Raw genomic sequence first — 27,572 nt, 5'->3', positions numbered from 1 at the left:
AATCACTTTCCTTCAAGCTCCCTGGGCAAATGATGAGGTTCTTATTTATTTATTTATATTTCATTTATTTATTTATTTTTTTAGTGATGAGGTCTTGCTATGTTGCCCAGGCTGGTCTCGAACTCCTGGGCTTAAGGGATCCTCCTGTCTTGGCCTCCCAAAGTGTTGGGATTACAGCTGTGAGACTCCATGCCAGGCAGGAATTCATTTCCTCATGACTAAACTTCCTCTCTGAAATGTGATAGGAGGGTAAGCGAATGCAAAGATTGTGACCTTCTAAACTTCCTCTCGGCCTTTAATCAGATCTGTTTACAAAGGAACAATTTTAGGAAACCAAGCCAAACCAAACAACACCCTTGAGCCAAAGTTTTAGATACTTCCTTATTCGCTCTTCTGGAAAAGTAAGTGGTGGGGATGGCCAGGGTGACCTTCCCTAACATCAGGAAGATGTTATTTCTCCTGGTCCACGTTTCTGGTTAGTCCCATTTGGTCTGCTTTAACATGCACATACTTCTTTTTGCTGTGCGTTTAGAACTCTCAGATCTCTAGAACAAATGTGACGACCTCTTAAGCCCTCATTAACTTGCTTAATAATTTTAGGAAATGTGCACTAGGATTGGCACTGGGGTGCTTTAACCTTCAACCACAGGAATCCTGGTGTGCAGAGGCTGGACCTATGGACCATTTTTCTGGGAATACTGGTCTGACTCAAATGAAAACCATTTGGCCAAGTAAATTTATTGTTGTGAGCCGATAACACTATATATTAACATATCAAATGAAGGGCTGCTTTTTGAAAAATAATTGACAATTTAATAATCAGTCATTCTTTACCTATTTCATTTTGAGGTAACTATTTTAGACCAAATTAAAAGTGATCATTTTTCTTTTTAAAATATATTCTGTCCCTCAATATTGTTGCTTTTCAAAAGTGCATCTGACCATTATTAATTCAAAGAGTAAGGTAATGATAATAAAAATGTCAGGAAAAAGTAGGCATTTTTCCAATCTCATGAGTGACTTTTCCACCCAAAATGAAATGGAATTTTGTTATTTTGATAAATCTTTTTTAAAACTCTAGTAGTTTTCTTCTGGGTGGGAAAGCAGAACTTATATTGAGTGCCTACAATATGCTAATTGCTTTACATATGCTGTATTATATAATTATCATACTGATTATGTAACACATGTATTATTATCACCATTTTACTCATATGGAAACAGTTTCAAAGATAACTTGTCACATAGTTATTATTGAATCAGGTGCAAATCCTGCTCTGTTGGACTCTAAAGCCTCTTCTTGGGAGCTTGTTAGAAATGGGGAATCTTAGGTGCCCCCCATCAGAACTACTGAGTCAGAATCTGCATTTTAACAAGTTTCCCTAGGTGGTTGGGATACACATTAATTGTATATTAATGTGTATTATTGGTTGGACCTACATTACATAGAAATGTTTGAAGCTATCTGAGGTTCTTTGATTGTTTTTTTTCCCCCTATCTCCACCTGGTTTCTCATATACCTGTTAAGATAACCCAGGAGGAAGTATGTTTAGATGCTATCATTCACTGATTTCATTGATCCTTCACACATATATCTCAGCTAAGCTTCCTAATCACCCCACAGTGTCATTACTAGCATCCCTACCTTATAGGTAAGGAAATTGAGTCTTGGGGAGATGAGAGTGCTAATGTAGGAATTGGAAAAGATAAAAATAATCATTTTCAGGGGAAATTTGAGTTCAAAATCGTATACACTATTGCCACTTTTGGTCTTCCTTTTAGCGAATATTTAACAGTCAAGTATAACTAATAATAGTACTAGTAAGGAAAATCGTAGCTGTCTGAGTGCTCAGAATTTGCTGAGCACAATATTAAGTGTCTTATGCGTTAGCTAATCAAATATGTAAAACTGTTACGTAAATGGGACTTATTCTCTCTAACTGTAGCAAATAGAAAAATAAATATCATAAAATCATTTGGCTTGTTTATCATGAACCAATAGCTACAAAAATAAATTGATACTTGTTGACTATTTTTAGCAAGCGCATCTGCCCATCAGCCAGTGATTCTCAATAAGGTTGGGGGTTAACCCTCCAAGGGACATTTGGAACCACACAGGGGCCCTTTCTGGTTGTCATAATGAATAGGGAGGTACAGCTGGCCTTTAGTATCTTGGAACCAGGGATGCTAAAATTCTCTGCCAGTATGGGATCTGGGCACAACCAAATATTGTCCCACCACCACTCCCAAGTGCTAATGACACTCTCCTTGAGGAACAAAGAACTCTGCCAAAGTTTTTGCATGTATAAAACAAGTTTCAGCCTTTAAAGAGAACAATACTAATTATTCCTACCCCCAAAGAGTTAGCACTTTCCATTGCTAAATAATTCTTTTTTTTTTTTTGGAGACAGAGTTTCGTTCTTGTTGCCCAGGCTGGAGTGCAACGGCGCACTCTCAGCTCACTGCAACTTCTGCTTCCTGGGTTCAAGCGATTCTCCTGCCTCAGCCTCCCTAGTAGCTGAGATTATAGGTGCCCACAACCACGCCCAGCTAATTTTTGTATTTTTAGTAGAGGTGGGGTTTTACCATGTTGGCCAGGCTGATCTGAGCTCACTGCAACCTCTGCCTCCTGGGTTCAAGAGATTCTCATGCCTCAGCCTCCAAAGGAGCTGGGATAACAGGCACATGCCACCACACCTGGCTAATTTTTGTATATATATATTTTTTGAGACAGGGTCTTGCTCTGTTGCCCAGACTGGAATACAGTGGCGCAATCTCAGCTCAATGCAACCTCTGCCTCTTCAGTTCAAGCGATTCTCCTGTTTCAGCCTCCCGAGTAGCTGGGATTACAGGTGCCCACCACCAAGCCCGACTAATTTTTGTATTTTTAGTACAGACAGGGTTTCGCCATGTTGGCCAGGCTGGTCTCGAACTCCTGAACTCAGGTGATCCACCCCACCTTGGCCTCCCAAAGTGCTGGGATTACAGGTGTGAGCCACCACGCCTGGCGGCATTACTAAATAATTCTAATAAACTCACTAATACACAATGTACTGAAAACCCAGGGGCTTTGAGGCAATCAGGAATCCTTTAATGGCCAGAGGGACTGCTAGGGTCAGGCCCTTCTACCTCATTTCCACCACAGCTCACAGATGAGGGCCTTCTACTTCCTCTCCACTCTGGCCAGTGTTGGAGGAAGCAGGTACAGCCTCTCTCTCTCTTTCTTCTGGGAAAAGGAGTGATTAGTTTGATTGTGAGCCCAGAATATTCACCGAGGCAGGTTTTACTCGTCAGTGAGATTACTGTGCCAAAGACTTCACCCTTCCTCCTTCACTTTGCACTTTTGCGGCAGCTTGGTCTGCATTCCTGCCCCAGCCACAGGCTAAATGGCCAAAGTCCTCTCGGAGCTGGGGCCTGGGCCAGTGGAAGGTGTGTGACTCCCTCGTGCTATGTTGCCCTTTGCTCTGGCACTAGGAATGCACTGTGCATTGGGTATTCCTTAGGCAGCAATAGTTCCATCTACCCTAAGATTTGCAGGTGAAATGGCAGATATTTATGGAGAAAGCAGTGGAAAGCTCCACTACCCTCAGTCCTAAGCCTTTCTCCAGTCCAGCTTTTAGCAGAGTTTATGTCAAGGGCTTACTCAGCTTTTCACAAAGAGCCACTGTCTTGCCTCCTGAGGTCTTCCTGCTGTGCAAGCTCCACCCCTTGGGCTGCAGAAAGGCGCTGGGAGCTCTGGGGTGCAGGAGCTGCCATCTTTGAAGCGCTCACACTGTGCTGGGCACTTTCTGTACCTTATCTTCTTTATTCTTCAAAACGACTCTGGGGGATAGGTGCGGTCCCTGGTTCAAAGACATGGAAGCAGAAAATTTGGGACATTAGTAACTCTGGGCTACTTAGTGAGTAATAAAGCTGAAATTCAGTTTGTCTGGACTCTAAAACCTATACTTTTAGCACTTTGAAGACAAATTTGTTTCTTCCATGTTTTATGATATGGATTTATCAACAAAGCCCTTCTCTTTGAGTTTCTGAGCGGATTCAAAGCTGTTTTTTGAGAGAAATAATTGGTTCTGGCGGCACCCCTGAGGAAGCAGGACAGGCTTGTCTCTGGCAAGAAAATAAATCACGTTCCTCCATTTTCCCAACACTTGCAGTCCTGCCATCTGCATGTCTGGGGCCTAAGACATGTGTGTTTTCTTCTACTCACAACACAGAAGACTGGCATTTACTCACTCACCACTGAGTTGGTTGCAACTCGGCATTTGACAGAAGTTTGCTTGTGACATCTGGTGAGACAGGGAGGGAGAAAGAGAGAGAGAGAAAGGAATAATTTTAATGTGAAAGAAGATTTGTGGGAGTTATATTTGTCTAGTGTTCTAGGGTATCTGTTATCTGACTGTAATATATTAGGTGATCAGAAATAATGTTTTTTTTTTTTTTTTTTTTTTTTGAGGCAGAGTCTTGTTCTGTCACTGAGGCTGGAGTGCAGTGGTGTGATCTCGGCTCACTGCAACCTCCACCTCCTGAGTTCAAGCGATTCTCCTGCCTCAGCCTCCTGAGTAGCTGGGATTACAGGCGTGTGCCACCATGCCCAACTAATTTTTGTATTTTTAGTAGAGACGGGGTTTCGCTATGTTGGCCAGGCTGGTCTCGAACTCCTGACCTCAGGTGATCCACCTGCCTCGGCCTCCCAAAGTGCTGGGATTATAGGTGTGAGCCACCACGCACATCCTAGAAATATTTTTTGACTCTGTGTGTGTGTGTGTGTGTGTGTGTATGTGTTTAGTCCTATTTCCCTTAGAAATATCAATATAAAAATAACCAAAAAAACACTGTTAGGCGAAATTGCTTGTAATGTCTGTCATTTTACTAGTTACTAAAGCTGCTTTAATTGATCCTGCAGGAATGACAGGTGTCTCCTTTTCTCACTCTTTGGGGTCTGCCTCATGAAACTGGATGTTTGGTGGAGGAGGTCGTTCTTTTCAGATACAGAAGGCTGGTTCCTTAGTGAAGGTATACAAATGTCTGGGCTTTCGTACTCATTAGAATAATTATTCACTATCTTATTTGAGGTATTTATATAAGCATCCCTGTGAGAAATTCCTGCTGAAGTCCAGTACACTTTTATGAAACAATTCATGTACCTTATTCCAGTTGGAAGTGAGACCTCTAACTTAATATCTTTTTTTTTTTTTTTTGAGACAGACTTTCGCTGTTACCCAGGCTGGAGTGCAGAGGTGTGATCTGGGCTCACTGCAACCTCCGCCTCCTGGGTTCAGGCGATTCTCTTGCCTCGGCCTCTTGAGTAGCTGGGACTACAGGCCCCCGTCACCATGCCAGGCTAATTTTTGTATTTTTAGTAGAGATGGGGTTTCATCATGTTGGCCAGGCTGGTCTTTAACTTCTGACCTCAGGTGATCTGCCTCCCTCCGCCTCCCAAAAATGCTAGGATTACAGGTGTGAGCCACTGCACCCGGCCCTCTAACTAAATATCTTTGCTTTATTGTTTTGGTTATCAGAAAATTCAGGGCCAAATGAGTGCTCAGTTGTACTGCTTGATTCCTAACAGATGCTAAGTACACATATGGTTCTTTAAAATAATATTATTATTATTATTTAGACAGGGTCTTGCTCTGTCGCTCATGCTGGAGTGCAGTAGCATGATCGTAGCTCACTATGGCCTCCAACTCCTGGGCTCAAGTGATCCTGTCACCACAGCCTCCTGAGCAGCTGGCACTATAGGTATGAGTCCCTGGCCCATGTTTAATTTCAATTGTCATTGTCAGTTTTAATATGTTGTAAGTTATCTAAGACACCCCTCCTATTTTTTACTTTTGGCAGTAGGCATGGCATTTTCCCATGGGTTACTTGCTAATTGCAAAGGGCAAAATACCTTTAAAATGGAGACATCTGGCTTTTACTACCCCAATATAGCAATCAATTTAAAAATTACTAATAGTGCAGTAATTACAATCAGGCAGTATATGATTCTTGATGTAAATATTAACCTGAATAAGATGAAGCCTTTACATCTTACTTCCAGTTCCTGGAAATACAGGGGATAGAGAAATAAGCCAAACAATATCACAAAGAAATAAAGTCAAACCTGGAATGTGGGAGACTGTATTAGTTCGTGCAAAAGTAATTGCGGTTTTTGCCATTAGTTGGTTTGGACTTGCTCATGTGGCCATTCCAGCCCAGACAACCTTCTATGTGACTGCCACATAAGCAAGTCCAAAACCGAGTAATGGCAAAAATGGTAATGACTTTTGCACCAACTAATGCAATGCAACTAGCCAGGTTGCCTAAAACACTTAATTTCATGAAAATAATTGGGGAGATGGAGTCTGTTCTAGAATAAAAGAGACGGGACGATGTACAGAAACTAGATTAACTTTCATTACTGGTGAGAATGTAAAATAGTACAGCCTCTCTGGAAAATAATTAATGTTTCCAGTATGTGGTCCAGCAATTCCGTTCCTAGATATCTACCCAAGAGAAAATATATGTGAACACGAGGACTTGTATATGAATACTCATAGTAGCATTATTATTATTATTATTATTATTATTATTATTTTTTTTTTTGAGATGGAGTCTCACTCTGTCACCCAGGCTGGAGTGCAGTGGCAAGATCTCAGCTCACTGCCACCTCCACTTCCTGAGTTCAAATGATTCTCCTGCCCCAGCCTCCCGAGTAGCTGGGATTTATAGGCATGTGCCACCACACCCAGCTGTTTTTTTTTGTTTGTATTTTTAATAGAGATGGGGTTTCACCAGGTTGGCCAGGTCATCTTGAACTCCCGACCTCAGGTCATCCACCTGCCTTGGCCTCCCAAAGTGCTGGGATTACAGGTGTAAGCCACTGCACCCCTCTCATAGTAGCATTATTTGTAATGATCAAAAACTGGAAACAATCCAAATGTCCATCAACTGGCAGATGAATAAAGAAAATGTGATCCAGCCGGGTGTGGTGGCTCACGCCTGTAATCCCAGCACTTTGGGAGTCTGAGGCAGGCGGATCACCTGGGGTTGGGAGTTCGAGACCAGCCTGACCAACATGGAGAAACCCCGTCACTACTATTAATATAAAATCAGCCAGGTGTGGTGGTGCATGCCTATAATCCCGGCTACTTGGGAAGCTGAGGCAGGAGAATCGCTTGAACCCGGGAGGCGGAGGCTGCGGTGAGCTGAGATCGTGCCATTGCACTCCAGCCTGGGCAACAAGAGCAAAATTCTGTCTCAACAACAACAACGAAACAAACAAACAAAAAAGAAAATGTGATCTATTCATACAACGAAATATTACTCTGCCATAGAAAGAAACTATGGATGAACCTCAAAAACATTATGCTAAGTAAAAGAAGCCAGAATCCAGATGCGAAAGACAACATATTCTGTGATTCCATTTATAAGAACTGCCCAGAAAAGACAAATCTCTAAAGATGGTAAGTAGATTAGTCGTTGCTCAGAAGCTCACGGTAGAAATGGAGATTTACTACTAATAGGCATGTGGTATCTTTTTGGGTGAAGAAAAGGTTCTACAACCGCATTGTGGTGATGGTTGCACAACTCTGTAGATTTACCAAAAATATCATTGAATTGTACCCTTCAAATGAATGAATTTCATGGTAAATTATCATTTACCATCATTTATTGAGGTATCCCTCAATAAAACCAATTTCAAAAAAACATGGCAGAAGTGATGTTGTGTGAGCCCAAGCCTTAAGAGGCTTTGTGCTTTTACCTTCCCACTATGGAAACTCCCCTGAGACTGCGACAGAGGGAAACTGAGGCACCCAGCCAACAGCAGCACCAACCACTCACTGCACATGGGAGTTTGTCCCTCTTGGACCTTCCAGCCCAGATGAGCTTCTAGGTGACTGCAGCCACATGAGCAAGTCCAGCAGAGGAAATGCCCAGCCGAGCTATGAGTCAAGAAATATAAGAAATTGTTTTACATCATTAAAAATTTGATATGTGCATGTATAAATAATAAATAAATAAATAAATCTTATTTCATGCATATTTTATATGCAAAATGTGTTATCTTTATACATGTTAAATGATATGGTGAAAGATCAACAACTTTATTTATTTATTTGAGAAGGAGTCTTGCTCTGTTGCCCAGGCTGGAGTACAATGGCATGTTCTCAGCTCACTGCAACCTCTGCCTCCCGGGCTCAAGCGATTCTCATGCCTCAGCCTCCCGAGTAGCTGGGATTACAGGCCTGGGCCACCACACCCAGCTAATTTTTGTATTTTTAGTAGAGTTGGGGTTTCACCATGTTGGCCAGGCTGGTCTCGAACTCCTGACCTCGTGAGTTGCCCGTCTCGGCCTCTCAAAGTGTTGGGATTACAGGTGTGAGTCACCGTGCCTGGCCTAACAATTGTATTTAGATGGTGGATAGATGATTATTTATTGTGCTTGTTCTAGTTGTATCCAAAAAACTCAAAATAAGAAGTTAAACCAAAATAGGCACATTTAAGAAATCATACTTGGAAAGGGAAATAGGCATTGTGGGCAGCTGTAAATCCTTCTCGAAATTCATCTCGGCACTTCTACCCAGGCAATTCTTGGACACTTGACAGAGGTCTTGAGTGAGTAGCCACTCAAGGGAGGGCAGAGGGGATTCTGATCAGAGGACAGAGCAAATGTGGGGAGACAGAGGAAAGGGCGTCATTCTTTTGGGGGTTACTCGCTTATTTATTCAACAAAAATTATTGGCCTCTACTATGTGGTCAGCAGTACTGGGAATTGAGCAGTGAATGAATGAGACAACATTTCTGCCCAAATGAAGCTTACATTCGAGGGAAGGAAGAGAGATACTAACAAATAAACAAGTGAGTAGAGTATACGGAATATGAGATAATCAGGAGCAGATCTGGGTTTTGTGAGGTCTGGAGCTTACACAGATGTAGGGCACACATTAAGAAAATTAAAACCAAAATTATCTTCCGTGGCAAATTTTGTAAAACTTATGACCACGAGAATACATTGCTAGGACCCCTGCCAGGGCCATGGAAGGAGCCTCCGCTAGTGAGGGCTGTGGCACAATGCATCAATAGCTTTGCGCTGAATCTGCTCAAGTGTCTTGGTTTGAATTTCTCCAGAAGAAGAACTGGGATGGGGATTTGAGTGTTTGTGGTTGATATGGGAAGCAACCTCAGGAATTGCTGGTAGGTGATGAGGAACTGAGGCAGGGAAGGAAAATAAGTCAATGCACGAGCATAATCCTAAACAGAGACCTGGGAGACAGCAGAGAACGGAAGTTCAGATGATTGCTTTTTTTTTGAGACAGGATCTCGCTCTGTCATCCAGGCTGGAGTGCAGTGGCACTATCTCCGCTCAGCTTCTTGAGTAGCTGGGATTACAGGCATGCGCCACCACACCCAGCTAATTTTTTTATTTTTGGTAGAGACGGGGTTTCACTATGTTGGCCAGGCTGGTGTCGAACTCCTGACTTCAGGTGATCCGCTCGCTTTGGCCTCCCAAAGTGTTGGGATTACAGGCGTGAGCCACCACACCCGGCCAGGAAGCTCAGATTTATCTCACTTGAAAGTCAAGGAAACTGGGGCATATTTGTGTATGCTTCCTTCTGTCAGTCACTGGTTGAAGTCTGCTTCCATGGGCATATTTTGATGGCATTCCAGCTTGCAGTAGGAGGCGTGGGTGCTAGCAGCTGGAAGTCAGACTGGCTGCATTAAGAGACTGGAGATATGGGGGCTGCATTGGGGGCGTCACTATTGTCCAGCATTTGCACCACTCAGATCCATTCATGCCCCAATTGGTTCATGACATTCTGTCACCAATTCCTCTGGGGTGACCAGTCAAAATTTCTCAAAACTAGACTTACAACAGGATGGCAGGAAGCTCATGCTACAGCTTCCTCTGCTGTGTTGGTACCCAGATTGTAACTGATATTCACCATTTCCCTCATCCTCCATTCTAAATTCCCCTCATGCTTGGCTAATCTTTCTGCTAGTCTCCATTGCTTGTCCAATGGGAAACCCAGACCTTTTCCTGTGAGGGACCTGAGCTCTTAACTCCTGTGTTCTTGCCAGGTGTGGTTGCTGGGTAGGGAAACAAGGGATGGCCTAGTGAATCCCTGAGTTCCAGATGTACTCTCCCCTGCCTTGATTAGGTAGAGCAATCTTATTTCCTCAGGACAGCCAGGGGCAACTGCTGCTATTAGTATATAACTCCCACACTGCTTTCTGATTCATTAGCATGAGAAGCTCCAAATGGCAGTTGAAGCGCTAGGTTCAGTGGAACCCCTTACTTATTCCTTTGGAAGAAGTATTACCCTTTCAGGGAACCAGGACCTGGGGTCCAGCAGAGTCTAAACTTGCAGGGACAGCCACTACTTCTATGCTTTGGGTTCCAAGACCTGTGTACTCCACCTAACAGTGACATAGCACCACATAATGACCATTGGTTCAGTGCAGTTTTACCCTTTTGCACAGATAGAGAAGAAATATTGTGCTGTAAAAGCCCATGCAGATAAAAACAGGTTGCCTGAAAGGAACAAAACAGAGGCTTAGACCTCTATGAATGCTGGAAAAAAACCAGATCAATGCCATCACTGCTTGCAGAGAAATGTGTACAATTAGAGAACATTATGCTTGGCCAAACTGTTATCTGTTTGAGAAGACTAAAGAAATATGTTATTATATGTGCGAAAGCTCTGATATATCCCAGTTCATCAAGAGACAAATCAAAATTGGTTGGGGGCTGTGGTTCATGCTTTAATCTTAACACTTTGGGAGGCCAAGGTGAGAGGATCACTTGAGGTCAGGAGTTCAAGACCAGCCTGGGCAACATGGCGAAACTCTGTCTCTACTAAAAGTATAAAAAATTAGCCAAGCATCCACACCTGTAATCCCAGCACTTTGGGAGGGTGGGTGGATCACGAGGTCAAGAGATCGAGACCATCCTGGCCAACATGGTGAAACCCTGTCTTCACGAAAAACACAAAAATTAGCCGGGGGTGGTGATGCATGCCTGTAGTCCTAGCTACTTGGGAGGCTGAGGCAGGAGAATTGCTTGAATCCAGGAGGCAGAGGTTGCAGTGAGCCGAGATCATGCCACTGCATTCCAGCCTGGGCAACAGAGCTAGACCCCGTCAAAAAAAAAAATTAGCCGAGCATTGGGGTGCACGCCTGTAATCCCAGCTACTCGGGAGGCTGAGGCATGAGAATCACTTGAACCCAGGAGGCAGAGTTTGCAGTGAGCTGAGATTTAAAAAAAAATCAAAATTTAGATGAAATGTAGAATTTAAGAAATGAAAGATGGTGAGATGGTGGCATAAAGGACTGGTAATGAGCATGAAACCCAGTTACATTTAGAATTAGCTACAAAACCAAATGCAAACCTTATTGAAAACACTGAAGAGCTAAATAAATGGAGAGATATATCACATTCAGAGATGGAAAAACGTTTCCAGGGTCAAGAGTCTAGGAATGTTTTTGCTGGGTCCTGGGCTCAAGGTCTCCCAAGGCTGAATTCAGGGTTTCAGCCAGGTCTGCAATTTCACCTGGAGCTCAGGGTCTTCATCTAAAGCTTATGGGTTGTTGGCAGAGTTCAGTTCCTAAGGGTTGTTGGATGGCGGTCTCTGCTTTCTTGTTGCTGGCCAACTGGGCTCCCTTCTCATACTCTGGAGGCTGCCTGTGGTTTTCTGCCCTGTGGTCCTCTCTCCAACATGGCAGTTGCTCCTGTGAGGCCGGTGGAAGAATCTCTCTTATACTCTGAATCTCTCCTTCAGGATGGGCCCAGGGACTTTGAAGAGCTCATCTGATTAGGTCAGGCCCATCCAGGATAATTTTCCTTTCGATTGATTGAAAGTCAGCTGCTAAGAGCTACCCAAGTCAGCCTACATGCACCAGCTCTTGGGCCTCAACCTCCTCTTCCTGCTGTCCCAGGATTAGGTGGCTGAGTTCCACATGGAGTTGGAGTGGCTGCCTGCCAAGGACATACAGACCAATGCCTACATCAAGCGCCCTGTGTCCCTGGAGCCATACCTGATGGAGGGCGGCTACAACAAGGTGTTCCTGGCCAAGGGTAACATCCCTGCCAAGAGCTACACCTTTATCCACATCCTGCTTGACACTATCAGGGATGAGATGGCTGGGTGCATTGAGAAGGCCTATGAGAAAATCCTTTTCACCAAGGCCACCCGGATCCTCTTCCTCAACACACCCAAACAGATGACGGACAACACCAAGAAGTGAGGGTGGGTCCTGGGCCCCAACAACTACTACAGTTTTGCCAGCCAGCAGCAGAAGCTGGAAGACACCACCATTCCGAGTTGAGTATGCCCGGCAGCCCACCAGGCACTGGGTGGGGCAGGGCATACGTTATTTAAAACAGTTACAGCAGGGTTTCCTCTAATAAAGGTGGATTGACATTCTGTCTTCCAGGCCCTTATCTCCCCATTTGGGATGGTGAGGAGCCAAGTTCTTATATCTGAGATAGATAAGTTTTGGGGCCCTCAGGGGATGGAGATAACACCCTCCAACTGGGTCAGCCTCTGTCTGATGGCCATTGCTCAGGGTCTCAAACACAGATGGCCACCGTAGAGCCCCAGCAGCACTGTGGCCTACAGGAGAGCATGGCCCCAGGTAGGGGGATGTTCCAGCCAGCTGTGGACACACAGGAATGCTGGGCCAGGGTACCAGATATTTTTCAACAAAGGGGGTGAAGTGTCCCATTAAAAAAAAGTTGGCAATGAATTAAGCAATTTTTCAAATAATAATAATAATAATAATAATAATAATAAACACAGGCCAGACATGGTGGCTCACGCCCATAACCCCAGCACTTTGTGGGGTGGAGGCAGACTGATGACCTGAGGTCAGGAGTTTGAGACCAGCCTGGCCGACATGGCGAAACTTCGTCTCTACTAAAAATACAAAAATTAGCTGGGCTTGGTGGCGGGTGCCTGTAATTCCAGCTACTCAGGAGGCTGAGGCAGGAGAATCACTCGAACTCGGGAGGTGGAGGTTGCAGTGAGCTGAGATTGCACCACTGAATTCCAGCCTGGGTGACAAGAGCAAAACTCCATCTCAAAAAACCCCCCAAAAACACATACACACAACAAAGTCAGCTGCTAAGGGCCATTAATTACATCTGCAAAATCCCGTTGGTCACAGGATGTCACATAATCACGAGAGCAACTGTCCCATCATAGGCTCAAGTCACAGTCACGCTCAGGGGTGAGGGTGAGACGGAGCCTGTATACCAGGGAGCAGGAATCTTGGGGGACATCTTAGAATTCCACCTCCTACAGTAACATTTCTCCTCACCATGAACCCACAACAGGTTTTCTGTCTATTCTATAAATACATTTGTGGTTAGAATTTGAGGAATTTCATACAAAACTGTCTGGTCGGTTCCCCCTGGGTCTTTTGGAAAAGAGTAGGCTTGAAGAGAATGGAGGGCAAGAGTGAGATTATTCAGGAAGGAACCCCCAGAGAAGCCACAGAGGATCAGGATAGAGCCAAGGAGTGCTGAGCCTTCCTCTTGGGTTGGGTGTGAGGCTGAAGCCAAAAATATAGCTCGTGTCAGACTTTTGGCTGCTCTATTCATTACACAGAAGAATAACATTTCATTAGCTGTTGTCATTCAAAGTGGAATATATCTTCATTCTCTTTAGGGTTTTTGGCAGTTAGATTTCTGAGTTACTTCATAAAAATTTAAATTAGCTATTTTTAATGATGACTGGTAGAAGAAGATAAATCATCATTCACAGAATTTTTAATGGGAAAAGTAATTTCAGTATTCTTTTGGGGGAAGCACTTTTGGGCAAAAGTTATTCCTACAGCCCTCATGTTATTACTTCAAACATGAACCTGGGTTAGAAGAAGAAAGATTTGCTGCTGAGTTTTGTGTTTGGAATTGGTGTACCTGAAGCATGGGAAGTGTCCAATTTATGTGTGTGTGTTTGAGATGGAGTTTCACTCTTGTCGCCTAGACTGGAGTGCAGTGGTGCGATCTCAGCTCACTGCAACCTCTGCCTCCCAGGTTCAAGTGATTCTCCCGCCTCAGCCTCCTGAGTAGCTGGGATTACAGGCATGTGCCACCAACACCGGGCTAATTTTGTATTTTTAGTAGAGATAGGGTTTCACCATCTTGGCCAGGCTGGTTTCGAACTCCTGACCTTAGGCGACCCACCTGCCTCGGCCTCCCAAAGTGCTGGGATTACAGGCATGAGCCACTGCGCCCAGCCCGATTTATTTGTAATACAATAAATCATGCATTATATTAACCTTTTTGGTGATTCATTTTCTCATTTATTAATTTAATGAATCCGTTGTTTTCAAAGTGAGGCTTAATATTGTAAGTAATACAGTGGTAGTAGAATGGGACAAGCCTATTCGTCTTGGGTTAAGTGAGAACACCTTCATTTTCATAATGTAGAGCATTATCCTTTTCTATGGAGATTAAGCTAAATGCCAGGCTTCCCGTATTCACCCAGAATACTTAGCAGGCTGGTTTGTAAAAGAGGAGATATTTTGAGTTTGGCTGAAAGTAGCAATTTATTAATAAATCAATTTTTATCTTTTTAAAAATAGAGACAGGGTCTTGCTATGTTGCCCAGACTGGTCTCGAACTCCTGGTCTCAAGTGATCCTCCCACCTCGGTCTCCCAAAGTGCTGGAATTACATGTGTGAGCCACCACATCCAGCCTGAAAGTAGCAATTTAGGAAAAAAAAAAAAAAAAAAAGCAAACTTAGGAAGCTTTTAGTGACTGAGAAAATGAGTTGGTTTCATGCTTCTGGGAATTTATAAGTGAACTAACTGAAAATGGAAACAGCGGTTATAAAGATTGTCAATAAAAAAGAAAATGAACTATTGTCTTTGAGAACTTAGAAAGTTTTCTGCGTATTTGTAGTCAGGAGGAAAAAAAAAAGAACGTAGAGGGTGAGAATGGCAGCTCATGCCTGTAATCCCAGTACCTTGGGAGGCCAAGGCAGGCGGATCATGAGGTCAGGAGCTCGAGACCAGCCTGGCCAACATAGTGAAACCCCATCTCTACTAAAAATACAAAAATTAGCTGGATATGGTTGCACGCACCTGTAGTCCCAGCAACTTGGGAGACTGAGGCGGGAAAATTGCTTGAACCCGGGAGGCAGAGGTTGCAGTGAACCAAGACCACGCCACTGCACTCCAGCCTGGGTGACAGAGTAAGATTCTGTCTCAAAAAAACAAAAAACAAAAAACAAAAAACTTAGAAACTCATTTTGATAATATATATGGTGTATGTGTAATAATAAATATGTTTCATCTTTTATTCTAATAACTGTCTAAGTGTAGAACTAACTGTAAATAACATACCTGGCTTTTATGAAAAATAAAATACATCAATAAGTTCTAAAAGAAAGGAAAACATGCTTGCCATTGGACCTTATGATATCATAATATCGCCTAATGCACGTATGTTGAAAATGCAGTTTTTTACTGACATTCCATCTTAAAAACAAATCATAGAGGATTCATTTCTGGAGGGATTAAACATAGTTTGATTAGGTTTCACCTCAACAGAGGAATCGTATGTGGATATTTCCAGGACTCATGTCTTTGAAACGTTTGGAAAACTGAGGGTTAGTTTGTTCTAGTTTGTTGGGTGGGCGGGGGTGGTGGTGGTGGGGGCACAGCTCTGGCAGATTGCTGCTCACTGCCAGCAGATCAGATTTTTTTTTTTTTTTTTTTTTTTTGAGACAAGGTCTCACTCTGTTGCCCAGGCTGGAGTGCAGTGGTGAGATCTTGGCTCACTGCAGCCTCGGCCTCCTTGAGCTCAAGCAATCCTTCCATTTTAGACTCCCAAGTAGCTAGGATTACAGGCATGCGCCACCACACCCAGCTAATTTTTGTATTTTTTGTAGAGACGGGGTCTCGCTTTTCTGTTCAGGCTGGTCTTGAACTGCGGGACTCAAGTGATCCACCTGCCTCGACCTCCCAAAGTGCTGGGATTACAGGGGTGAGCCACCTCGTCTGGCCTCTCATTTTAATAGAAGCAGGAAATCTGGGCTTTGTTTTGTATAAGACGTTTTGATTTTTAAATGTTGGCTCAATTTTTATTAAAAGTGTTGCTTGCTGGGCCCCAGGGAAGCCTGTGCGTGGCCCACTTTGGGCTAGATGGAGAGAGCTGTAGTGGAGGCCTTGACACTGATGTGAAATAGAAAGAGGGTGGATCTGGGTAGCTGTGCCCCTGACCTGTCTGGTCCCATGTAGGGAAGTCTCTTCATCTTCTGAATCCCGACTTCCGTTATTCAGGAGGGGTTCTGATGACATTGTCTTGAAAACACCCTCCTCTGTAATGCTCACACTGTGAAGAATTACTTTTTTTCTATTTTGTATGAGAGATATACTATTCAATATGTGTATGTGTGTGTGTATGTGCACGTGTGTTGAGAGACAGGGTTTCCCTCTGTTGCCCAGGCTGGATTGCAGATGCCTGGTTAATTTTTTAAATTCTGTAGAGACTGAGTCTTGTGATGCTGTCTAGGCTGGTCTCAAACTCCTAGCCTCAAGTGATCCTCCCATCTCGGCCTCCCAAAGTGCTGGGCTTACAGGTGTGAGCCACTGCACCTGGCTCAATGTATTTTTTGATGAATCTTTTATTTGATATGTGAATCTCATGAGTTACGTGACTTCTAACATTTTTCTTATGCCCATTTTTTTTTCACGTAGACGTTCTCAGAGCGGTAGCATGCTCTGGATGAGCTGTAGCTTCTTAGTCTTTTGTTTTGACAATTTTCTAATAAGCTACTAGTTGTAGCTTGTTACTCTTTTGTTTTGACAATTTTAAGGATTCATTTCTCATTGTCCAAGAAATAAAGTCCATATAATGTATACAAAGAGAATTAGCATTGCAATTATTTTCTCTCCCCTCTTCCTTTTCATTTTGTGTGGAATGAACTCTTAGGCCATCACCAGGCAGCAGGAAATGAAGCTCAAGTTAGCAGAATGTAGGGAATTTTAGCTTTTCAGGCAGTCAGTGTGGTAAATTCAGTCCCGGTTTCGACTTCACTTGGAACTGTGTACAAATTCTAAAAATTCTAGTGCTAACTGTAGTAATTCTAGTTTTGCAGGTTAGGCTGCAGAATTTGATTTTATTAAGTTCCTGGAATTATTTTTGAACAAGCTGGGGTTGTGATGCCATTTATGAGTGTAATAGCATTTCAAAACAACACTCAGGTGTAAGAAAAACAATATGAAACAGGCAGCCTCATTGTAAGATTCCATTCAGTATTGCTAATCTTTTGTCAAAGTCTGCCTACTTTACATATTTGTGGTGAAAAGGTATCCTTGGCAACCAGGATCATTGGTTTGCTAGATAAAAGGAGACCCCGGACTGTTCTATTTTTATTTTTATATAATTTTTTCTTTTTCTTTTTTTTATCAGACAAAGGTTAAAGTGTGACCCAGACTGTTCTAACACCTAAAGATTCAGCTGCTTGACCCTGAGTTTGCTTTTCTTTCCCAATGATAATAAGGACACAGATGGCAAGACACAACAGCGAAAGTGTATGGGCTGCAGCATTTGAATAAAAAGGTGGAATGTGCTTTAGGCCATGTGCGTGGTGTCTCCCCTTCCCAGCTCTCTCTTCCTGTCTTTCAAGAGTCTCTTTTTGGCAAGGCTGCCCAACAAAAGGAAATCTGACATTCCTTATGACACTGGGGAAAATTAAGGGAAAATAAAAATGCTTCTAGATCATTTCAAAAATTCAGAATGAAAGTAGTGATATTGAGTCTCACCTGAAAGCAAAATGTGTATTTTTACAAAGTATCATTAGTGAAAAAAGAATGATAATGAGAAAGAGAATAATGAGAAAAGAATAATTAGTCCCTAAAATGACAATATTTGGGCACACTTGAGAAGTAATGACATAGCTGCTGATTTCTAATTTTTATTCTGATATTAGTGATTTCTTCAATCAAAGGGAGTTCCCTGCCTTTATGGTGGTTGTTTTTTCATAAACTGGGTTCGGGCAATTTCCAGAATGAGTCTACTATTTTCTAAATTCCTTTGTGATACTAAATCCCTTCCTCTTTTCTCCTAAAGGAAACAGTGGCAGCAAATGTCTCACTTTGAAGCTACCAAGGAAGCATCTATTAATTTTGTGAATAAGAAAAATAGAAGAGCACGATCAGTGATAACAAAAAAACCTTCCTTTTTTGGCTCTTAGGTTTTGTGTAGCCATTTCCTGAGTCAGCTTTAGTTCTCTTTAGCACCTGTACTATTATAGAAATTGTTTCTAGAATTGGTCATTCACATGTATATTAGAAACCTCTGCACTGACAAGTTATTTAAGATTTTTTTCACTTTTTTTTGACATGGCGTCTCACTCTGTTGCCTAGGCTGGAGTACAGTGTCACGATCTGCGCTCACTGCAGACTCCGCCTCCCTGGTTGAAGCGATTTTCCTGCCTCAGCCTCCTGAGTAGCTGGGATTACAAGCATGCACCGTCATGCCTGGCTAATTTTTGTGTTTTTTGTAGAGACAGGGTTTCACCATGTTGGCCAGGCTGGTCTCGAACTCCCGACCTCAGGTGTTCTTGAGATTGCTTGCCTTGGCCTCCCAGAGTGCTGGGATTATTACAGGCGTGAGCCACGGTGCCCGGCCTCACCCTTTTTTTTTTGACTGACTGACCATCAAGTGACATTGGCAATTCAGGCAATGCTTTCTATTTCTGACCTGTAGCATAAGGACAAGCAGCCCAGGGAAGCTCATTCTCCACAAGGCTACCCAGAGTTCCCAGGGAACACTCTGTTCCTTCATGAGGTGCAGAAACGAAGAATAGCCTGAGATGTGCAAGGAGTTTTTCAGAACTTCTCTTGTAGAACGAAGATCCATTTTAATAATCTCCTGGTTTATGAAAGCCCAAGGTCACTTTCAACATGAGGCATCATCCAGTAACTGCTGGCAAGTGTCTGGAAGAGTCATCTACACATAGAAAGTGAGAGAGACTCAGACTGCAGCAGGGTTGTTTGCTCTCATGGTTTTTGTTTTTTTAAACCCAGACACGACTTGTTGGATTTCTTTCTTATGAATGAGCTCTTCTTAAGGTACTGACTCAAGCAGTTCTATTTTTTTTTTCCTGCTTGAAATTACCAAATTCACTCTTATGCTAATCAAATAAAAGGTTGTTACAAATTACTTTCTGGTCTTTCTCTGTGGAAAATCACCCTGTAGAGAACTTGCAGACTTCTCTTATGCAGAATAGAATGCATGAACTACTTGGGAGATAGATTGTGAAGAGCAAAGTTTGGCCATTAACTTGGGATCCACCAACCAACAAAGACTCCTTCAGGCTTCATTCTTCAGCCATTGGTCCTCAAGGGTGAGGAGATTCTTTTTAAAAATGTCATTTTGGTCCGGGTGCAGTGGCTCATGCCTGTAATCCCAGCACTTTGGGAGGCCGAGGAGGGTGGATCACTTGAGGCCGGGAGTTCGAGACAAGCCTCAGCAACATAGCAAGACCCCCGTCCCTACTAACAATACACAAAGTAGCTGGTTGTGGTGGCATGCGCCTGTAATCCCAGCTACTTGGGAGGCTGAGGCAGGAGAATCGTTTGAATCCAGGAAGCAGAGGTTGCCATGAGCTGAGATTGTGCCACTGCACTCCAGCCTGGGTGACAGAGCGAGACTCTGTCTTCGAAAAAAAAAAAAGTCATTTTAGCTTATATCTAAAGTACATGAGTCCAGGCAAACACAGGACAAGAACAGGAACTTTTAGAAAGTTCAAGTTCACGTACCACTAAGGAAACCTGGAGAAAAGTATCTCATATTCTCTTTTTTCTAACTATATTCAGAGATAATCAAGTGCCTCTTTGGTGCAAGATGTCAAATTTAGTATATACATAATGGTCAAATAAATGCTGTATTTTCCCATTTCATTTTTGTGTTCTCTTTTCTGTCTCATGAAGGTTTCTGTAAAATGTTGCACTTCAGACTGCTACTTTAAATTCCAGTTTTGCCATCTTTTATACATAGGAAGCAGCTGGAAATAAAACAATGCAGTTTAAATAATTGAGATATTTATTTTAAGTGAAAGATGTGAAGATTGAGGTTTCTGCTCAACAAAATAAATTGTTTCTGGTCCCGGTTGGCTTTTTCATAGATGATGATTCTTTGCTACATGGATTGCAATCTGTGGATCAGAGCCGTCCTTGTAATAAGGTAGAAGTATTTTCAGGATCACATCTTGGTCCTGATAATCTAAAAAGATCGGCAAACCAGAAAGGCCAAGGACTGAGGTTTTGGATGCGTGAGTCCTTCAAAACGCCTCTAGGTGGCGGTGCTGCACCGTAAGTGCCAGAACGCCGCTCGCCCTGGTGCTTCCAGGCAGGGAAACGTTACCGCAGAGAGAACTCGGATGACTGACGGAGCCGTTTAGGTTGGCCCAGCAGAGGTGGTCTGTCTGTATTATAGATCTTGTAACCGAATTTTCTACTTAGCTTTTGTTGAGGCTGTAATTCATTAAGTCATCAAACTATTGTTTGTCTTTCTAAAAGCTGTGATGGCTTTTTTTTGAAAAATTGTCAAGAAACTGTAAAGCCAAAGTTCAGATTTTGTAAAGATTATTAGTAAAATTTTATTTCATTTTATTTATTTTTTTCTGAAATGGAATCTTGTTGTGTCACCTAGGCTGGGATGCAGTGGTGTGATCTCAGCTTGCTGCAGCCTCTGCCTCTTGGGTTCAAGTGATTCTCTGCCTCAGCCTCCCAAGCAGCTGGGACTACAGGTGTGGGCCACCACGCCCTGCTAATTTTTGTATTTTTAGTAGAGATGAAGTTTCACCACGCTGGCCAGGCTGGTCTCGAACTCCTGACCTCAGGTGATCCTTTTTTTTTTTTTTTTTTGAGACAGAGTCTTGCCCTGTCGCCCAGGCTGGAGTGCAATGGTGCCATCTTGGCTCACTGCAACTTCCTCCTAGCGGGTTCAAGCGATTCTCCTGCCTCAGCCTCCAGAACAGCTGGGATTATGGATGTGCACCACCATGGCCAGCTAATTTTTGTATTTTTAGTAGAGACAGGGTTTCACCATGTTGGCCAGGCTGATCTCGAACTCCTAACCACATGTGATCCACCTGCCTTGGCCTCCCAAAGTGCTGGGATTACAGGCGTGAGCCACCATGCCCGGCCAACATACAATTTTTTTTTGAAAATTATCTGGGTGTGGTGGTGCACACCTGAGGTCCCAACTACTTGAGAGGCTGAGGCAGGAGAATCCTTTGAGCCCAGGGGGTCGAGGCTGCAGTGAGCTGAGATCGGGCCACTGCACTGCAGCCTGGGTGACAGAGTGAGACCCTTGTCTCAAACAAACAAACAAACAAAAATCCCATTCATTTGTTTTTCCTTGAATGATTAAAATTTTGCTAAAACTGAAGACACTTGATGGCTGAATGGAGAAGTGAAATACTGGTGTCCCAAGTGGCATTCAGGTGGCCTGAGCTTCCCCACGGAATCTGAATAAGGAGTTAGCAGGTTGCTGGGTGAGGCACCTGCCTGATGGACCTCTTCTAGCTGTAATATGAGAGATTTCGACTGGAGAACTCCAAGGTCCCTTCTAATTCTAGCAGCCTTCGATTATTTTATTTTAAGCAGTTGCAAAATAATAAAGTATAGGAGAGCCATTTAATTTGATTTCAATTTCTTCATTTCATAAGATGGTATATATACATATATAATGTTCTTCTTTAATACCAGAAGTGATTTTCATTCCTGGAATTCCAAGAATGAAAACTTTAAAGTTTTAGTTAAAGAAATAATAGGTTAAGAGTTAAAGAGTCTGGGCCGGGCATGGTGGCTCACACCTGTAATCCCAGCACTTTGGGAGGCTGAGGTGGATGGATCACTTGATTTCGAGACCAGCTTGGCCAACATGGTGAAACACCATCTCTACTAAAAATACAAAAATCAGCCAGGCATGGTGGCGGGTGCCTGCAATCCCAGCTATTTGGAAGGCTGAGGCCTGACAATAACTTGAACTCGGGAGGCAGAGGTTACAGTGAGCTGAGATCACGCCACTGCACTCCAGCCTGGGTGACAGAGCGAGACTGAGTCTCAAAAAAAAAAATTAAGAAGTCTATTATGATAGCATCTTAGAGCTGTAAATGTTTTAGAAACATTAGCCTTCTACTTGCTACATTTAAAAATCACTATAGAATTTCTGTATCACAAATCTGACCTTGAAGAATTCTATACAATTTTTTTTGGGGGATATGATATATTTTGCAAATGTCATATATATTCCCTTTGAATTAACATATTCATTGTTTTTCTTTTATATAACTTACTTATTGAGAGAACCAGTTGTGGGCTCTGCCTTCAAGGAGATTACATTTTTCTGCACAGACAATTAGTTCGCCAAGCCATTATAAGAATGTAGTAAGTGATCTAAGTAGAGAAATAGAAGAATCTCTGTGAGAACATAGTAATAGAGATGAAAATTACTATTCATGGCAGCTTCATAAGGAAAGAACTGTATGTTACATTAGACTGTACACAGATGTTTATAAAAAATAATCCTTTAACAGGAAACAGATAAAAAGCATTTTGTGTCTGTGCGAAATGGTTTTTTTTTTTTTTTTGCCTTTGGAAACCTGGAAACATACATAAAATTTTTTTGAACAAATCACTTATAGTCACTAGAGTAGAGCTATGAAAACAAATGCTAGGGTAATATTTTTCTTTTAGTTTTCAAGGCATATAAATTGTTGTATATAACAAAACTTTATTTTATTCTAGCAGGTGTAGCTAAAGGAAAAACAACTCTAAAAACTAAACAAATAAAAAAGACCTCTAAATATCAGCAGACTTTTCATTCTCTGTGAAAGTTTTTCCCCCTGTTACTCATGGAGATTATCCTTTCCTTAGGAGAATTATGATCCTAATTAGAAACTCATAGTTACCCCCAAGTGACATTTAAAAAGCAACAGTTTGCATTTGCAGTATAGACCATTTCAGGTTCATGGTAACTTTTGCTTATTTAAGAAATAAATACATGGAAATTTGTCAATCGTTCTGTGAAAAAAGCAAGGGAGAAAATATTCACAGAATCAATGATTCATAGTTATTTTTGTTAGGGTGAAAAACCATCTCTTGAGAAGGACAATAGTTCAGTGAACAAATGCCACAGTGCATGGGATGACACAGGCTATACTTTACCTGAATGGAGGAGGAGGAGGAAGTACATTTTTTTGTTCAAGGACAGTTTTGATGCAATTGAAATATTACAAAGTCCTACTCATTGTTCATGAGTAATTTGATTTTAATGATGATCCTTTGTGTAAGATGCATATATTCTGACAATGAACTCCCCTTTCTACTCCCAAAATGGAATGTTTGAAGTCTCCTATTATTCCTTTTTTTTTTTTGATAGAGTGTCACTGTGTCATCCAAGCTGGAGTAGAGTGGCATGATCTGGGCTCACTGCAACCTCCGCCTCCTGGGTTCTAGAGATTCTCCTGCCTCAACCTCCCAAGTAGCTGAGATTACAGGTGCATGCCACCACACCTGGCTAATTTGTTTTTGTATTTTTAGTAGAGATGGGGTTTCACCATTTTGGCCAGGCTTGTCTGGAACTCCTGGCATCAAGTGATCTGCCTGCCTTGGCCTCCCAAAGTGCTGGGATTACAGGTGTGAGCCACTGCCGCCAGCCAGATTCTCCTGTTGTTCCTTATTAACATTTTCTGTATCACTTCCACAACTTGGACTTATTCTGAGTGCCAAATTCACGTCTAGCAATCAGAATGTACTCTGACCCCTTCCCCAGGGACAATTTTCGGGGTGTTTGTATTGAATTGGAGAATGTTAGAGGCGAACATAGCAATAAAGATCATCTCATCCCTTATTTTACAGGTGGAAAACTACATCTTGAGGAGTTTAGTTACATATCTGATAGGTTGCAGTGCTCCAGCTAGAACTCAGGAAAGACGAGAATGTACAAGAAAATGTTGATGAAGAATTGACTGTGATAGCCGTGGAACACACCTTGTTTAATTTTAGTCCTCACAATAATCTTATGTCATTGGCAGATCCCTATTTTTATTCTCCCACAGCTTTATTGAGAAATAATTGACAAACAAAATTGTAGAAGTTTAAGGTGTACGACCCATGATTTGATATACATGTATATTATGAAATGACTACCACAATCAAGTTAGTCAACACATCTATCACCTCACCTACTTACCTTTTTTTTTTTTTGGTTTTGTTTTATGGTGAGAACATTTAAGATCTGTCAGCAAATTTCAGCTATACAAATTGCGTGCATTAAGTACATTTACAATGTTGTACATCCATTATTACTATCCATTTCCAGAACTTTTTCATCATCCCAAACAGAAGCTCTATGCCCATTAAATAATAACTCCTCATGCTCCTTCCCAACTGCCCCTGGTAATTTCTATTCTACTTTCAGTCTGTATGAATTTGCCTATTCTTGATACTTAATATAAATAGAATAATAAAATATTTGTCTTTCTATGTTTGCCTTATTTCACTTAGCATAATAGTTTCAAGGTTTCAAGGGTTGATAGCATGTATCAAAATTTCATTTCTTTATTATTATTATTATTATTATTATTATTATTTGTAGAGACAGGATCTCACTATATTGCCCAGGCTGGTCTCGAGCTCCTGGGCTCAAGCTATCTTTCCACCTTGGCCTCCCAAAGTGCTGGGATTGCAGGTGTGAGCCACTGCACCCAGCCTCAATCTTTTTGATTGCTGGATAAGATTCTGTTGTATGTATATATCACATTTTGTTTATCCATTCATCTGTCAGTGAGTATTTGAATTGTTTCCACCTTTTGGCTCCTGTGAATAATGCTGCCATGAATATTGATGTACAAGTATCTGGAATGTAATTTTATCATGCCCTCAGTGTGTATTTCCTCCCATTATCCTTCTCCTTAAATTTTTTTTCTAGCAATTCCATCATGTTAGTATTTTCTGGTTAATCTGAAAATAGTCTGCTGGGTTTCCTCTCTCTAATGTCAAATGCTTTTAAAATTTTGTTTTGCGTAATATCAGAATTGATATTGGTTCACTATTGAGACTTCCCATTCAAGTATCATGTCTTGCCTCTCTATTATTCAGGTTTAAATAATTGTGCCCTCAGTAGAGTTTTGAGCATGTTAATATTGTTCCTCTGCATTGTTTAAGACTATTCTTAGGTATGTTCTTTGATGGTTATTTACTTATTTATTTATTCTGAGACAGAGTCTCGCTCTGTTGCCCAGGCTGGACTGCAGTGGCACACGATCTTGGCTCACTACAACCTCCACCACCTGGGTTCAAGCGATTCTCCTGCCTCAGCCTCCTGAGTAGCTGGGATTACAGGTGTGTGCCACTACGCCTGGCTAATTTTTGTATTTTTAGTAGAGATGGGGTTTCACCATATTGGCCAGGCTGGTCTTGAACTCCTGACCTCAAGTGATCGACCCGCTTTGGCCTCCCAAAATGCTAGGATTACAGGTGTGGGCCACCACGTCTAGCCTTTGATGGCTATTTTTAGTGGAATATTTACCACTTTATTTTCTACTGCTTATTGTTGGTATTCTAGAAAGCCATTAATTCTTGCATAGTAATGTTATTATTGATACCATTCTTTAATAATATTTATATGATAAATCCTAAACTGTTAGTTAATGTTTTAAATTGGTAGTGTACTTAGGATCCTTCTCTGCATGGATTGCTTTTGTACTTACTAAATATATATATATTTAACAGAAAGAACATTTGCTTTAAAAGATTAAATTGTTGTTGCACATTATCCATATGTAGGGAGTAGCAGCATTTATCTTAGAGGCAGATGGTTTGTTTTTTTCTTTAGGAAAATCTTAGTGGATCTTTTGGTTATGGAAGTCTTAGACTGGTGAAGATTGAAAAAAGGAAAATGAAGCCATTCTCTCTAATAAAGTAATACCATGAGCATTCTCAAATTCCTTTGCTACATAAAGAGGGATGGGATGGGAAACCCCAAGGTTGAGAAAAGAAAAACCACGGGGAGAAACGGCCCCAGTGGGGAGCAGAGTCCCATGCAAATATGGCTGCTAAGAAATTCCCTTTAAGGGAATGTCTGAGTGACAGTGATACCTAGTATTAAATTGTAAGTTGATTTCTGTTCTGTGCTCTGTTGTGATCTCTTCTAAAATGAAATACATTAATAGAAAATTTGAGGTATAGTAAGGCCAACAGTTCAGGAAATGATTGCTGCTGAAAGATAAATTACTCACAGTTTCCAAGAGGAACTCTACAAATTCTACGCATTAAGTACATTTACAATGTTGTACAACCATTATTACTATCTTTATGAATTTGCCTATTCTTGATACTTAATATAAGTAGAATAATAAAATATTCGTCTTTCTATGTCTGGCTTATTTCACTTAGCATAACAGTTTCAAGGTTTCAAGGGTTGACAGCATGTATCAAAATTTCATTTCATTTTTTTTTTCTTTGAGACGAAGTCTTGCTCTTGTCCTCCAGGCTAGAGTGCAATGGCGTGATCTCGGCTCACTGCAACCTCTGCCCCCTGGGTTCAAGATTCTCCTGTCTCAGCCTCCTGAGTAGCTGGGATTACAGGCACCTGCTACCATTCCCAGCTAATTTTTGTATTTTTAATAGAGACGGGGTTTCGCCATGTTGACCAGGCTGGTCTCGAACTCCTGACCTCAGGTGATCCACCCGTCTAGGCCTCCCAAAGTGCTGGGATTACAGGCGTGAGCCACCGAGCCTGGCCAAAATTTCATTTCTTTACTAATATTATTATTAGTAGTAGTCAAGACCTGTAATGCCAGCACTTTGGGAGGCTGAGGCTGGTAGATCACTTGAGGCCAGGAGTTTGAGACCAGCCTGGCCAACATGGTGAAACCCCATCTCTACTAAAAATACAAAAATTAGCCAGGTGTGGTGGCGCACACCTATAATCCTATCTACTTGGGAGGCTGAGGCAGGAGAATCACTTGGACCTGGGAGGCAGAGGTTGCAGTGAGCTGAGATCATGCCACTGCACTCCAATCGGGGTGACAGAGTGAGACTCCGTCTCAAAAAATGGGAATGGCCCAAGGGACATTTCCCCCCCCACAACCCCAAAAGAACCCCAAAACTGAAGACAATCAATATGATGCTATTCTGAGTTCTGTGAATTGTCCTATTAAATTATCAAATCTGAGGCAGCTAATAAGAACCTCCAGGTTTTTAACCAGTTGGGCAGAAGCATGGGTGGCTTTGGGACTCTGGAGTGGTGGCTGGTGCCTAAGTGGGGAGGTTCTTATGGAGGACTGTGTTCTCAGCCTGTGGGGTCTGCGTGATCTCCAGGTGGTTAGCACTGCAATTGTGCTGCAGAAGGAGTTCAGATGGATGAAGAAAAACTTCTCGGCTGGGTGCAGTGACTTGTGTCTGTAATCCCAGCTCTTTGGGAGGGTGAGGCAGGTGGATAACTTGAGGCCACGAGTTCTAGACCAGCCTGGCCAACATAGTGAGACCCCTGTCTTTACAAAAAATAAAATATTAGCTGAGTGCAGTGGTGTGCACCTGTGGCCCCAGCTACTTGAGA

At 42.2% G+C, this 27,572-nt stretch overlaps 1 pseudogene; it reads left to right on the top strand.

The window, feature by feature from the left end:
- The first annotated feature begins 3,386 nt into the window (after positions 1-3,386).
- On the top strand, positions 3,387-12,312 carry LOC100994954 (26S proteasome non-ATPase regulatory subunit 8-like; annotated as a pseudogene).
- The last annotated feature ends 15,260 nt before the right edge of the window (positions 12,313-27,572 follow it).

The sequence above is a fragment of the Pan paniscus genome, chromosome 17, assembly GCF_029289425.2.
Source record: "Pan paniscus chromosome 17, NHGRI_mPanPan1-v2.0_pri, whole genome shotgun sequence".
In the NCBI taxonomy this organism is placed as follows: domain Eukaryota; kingdom Metazoa; phylum Chordata; class Mammalia; order Primates; family Hominidae; genus Pan; species Pan paniscus.
The sequence above is the reverse complement of the archived record's forward strand: the minus strand, read 5'-3'. Positions and strand labels throughout refer to the sequence as shown.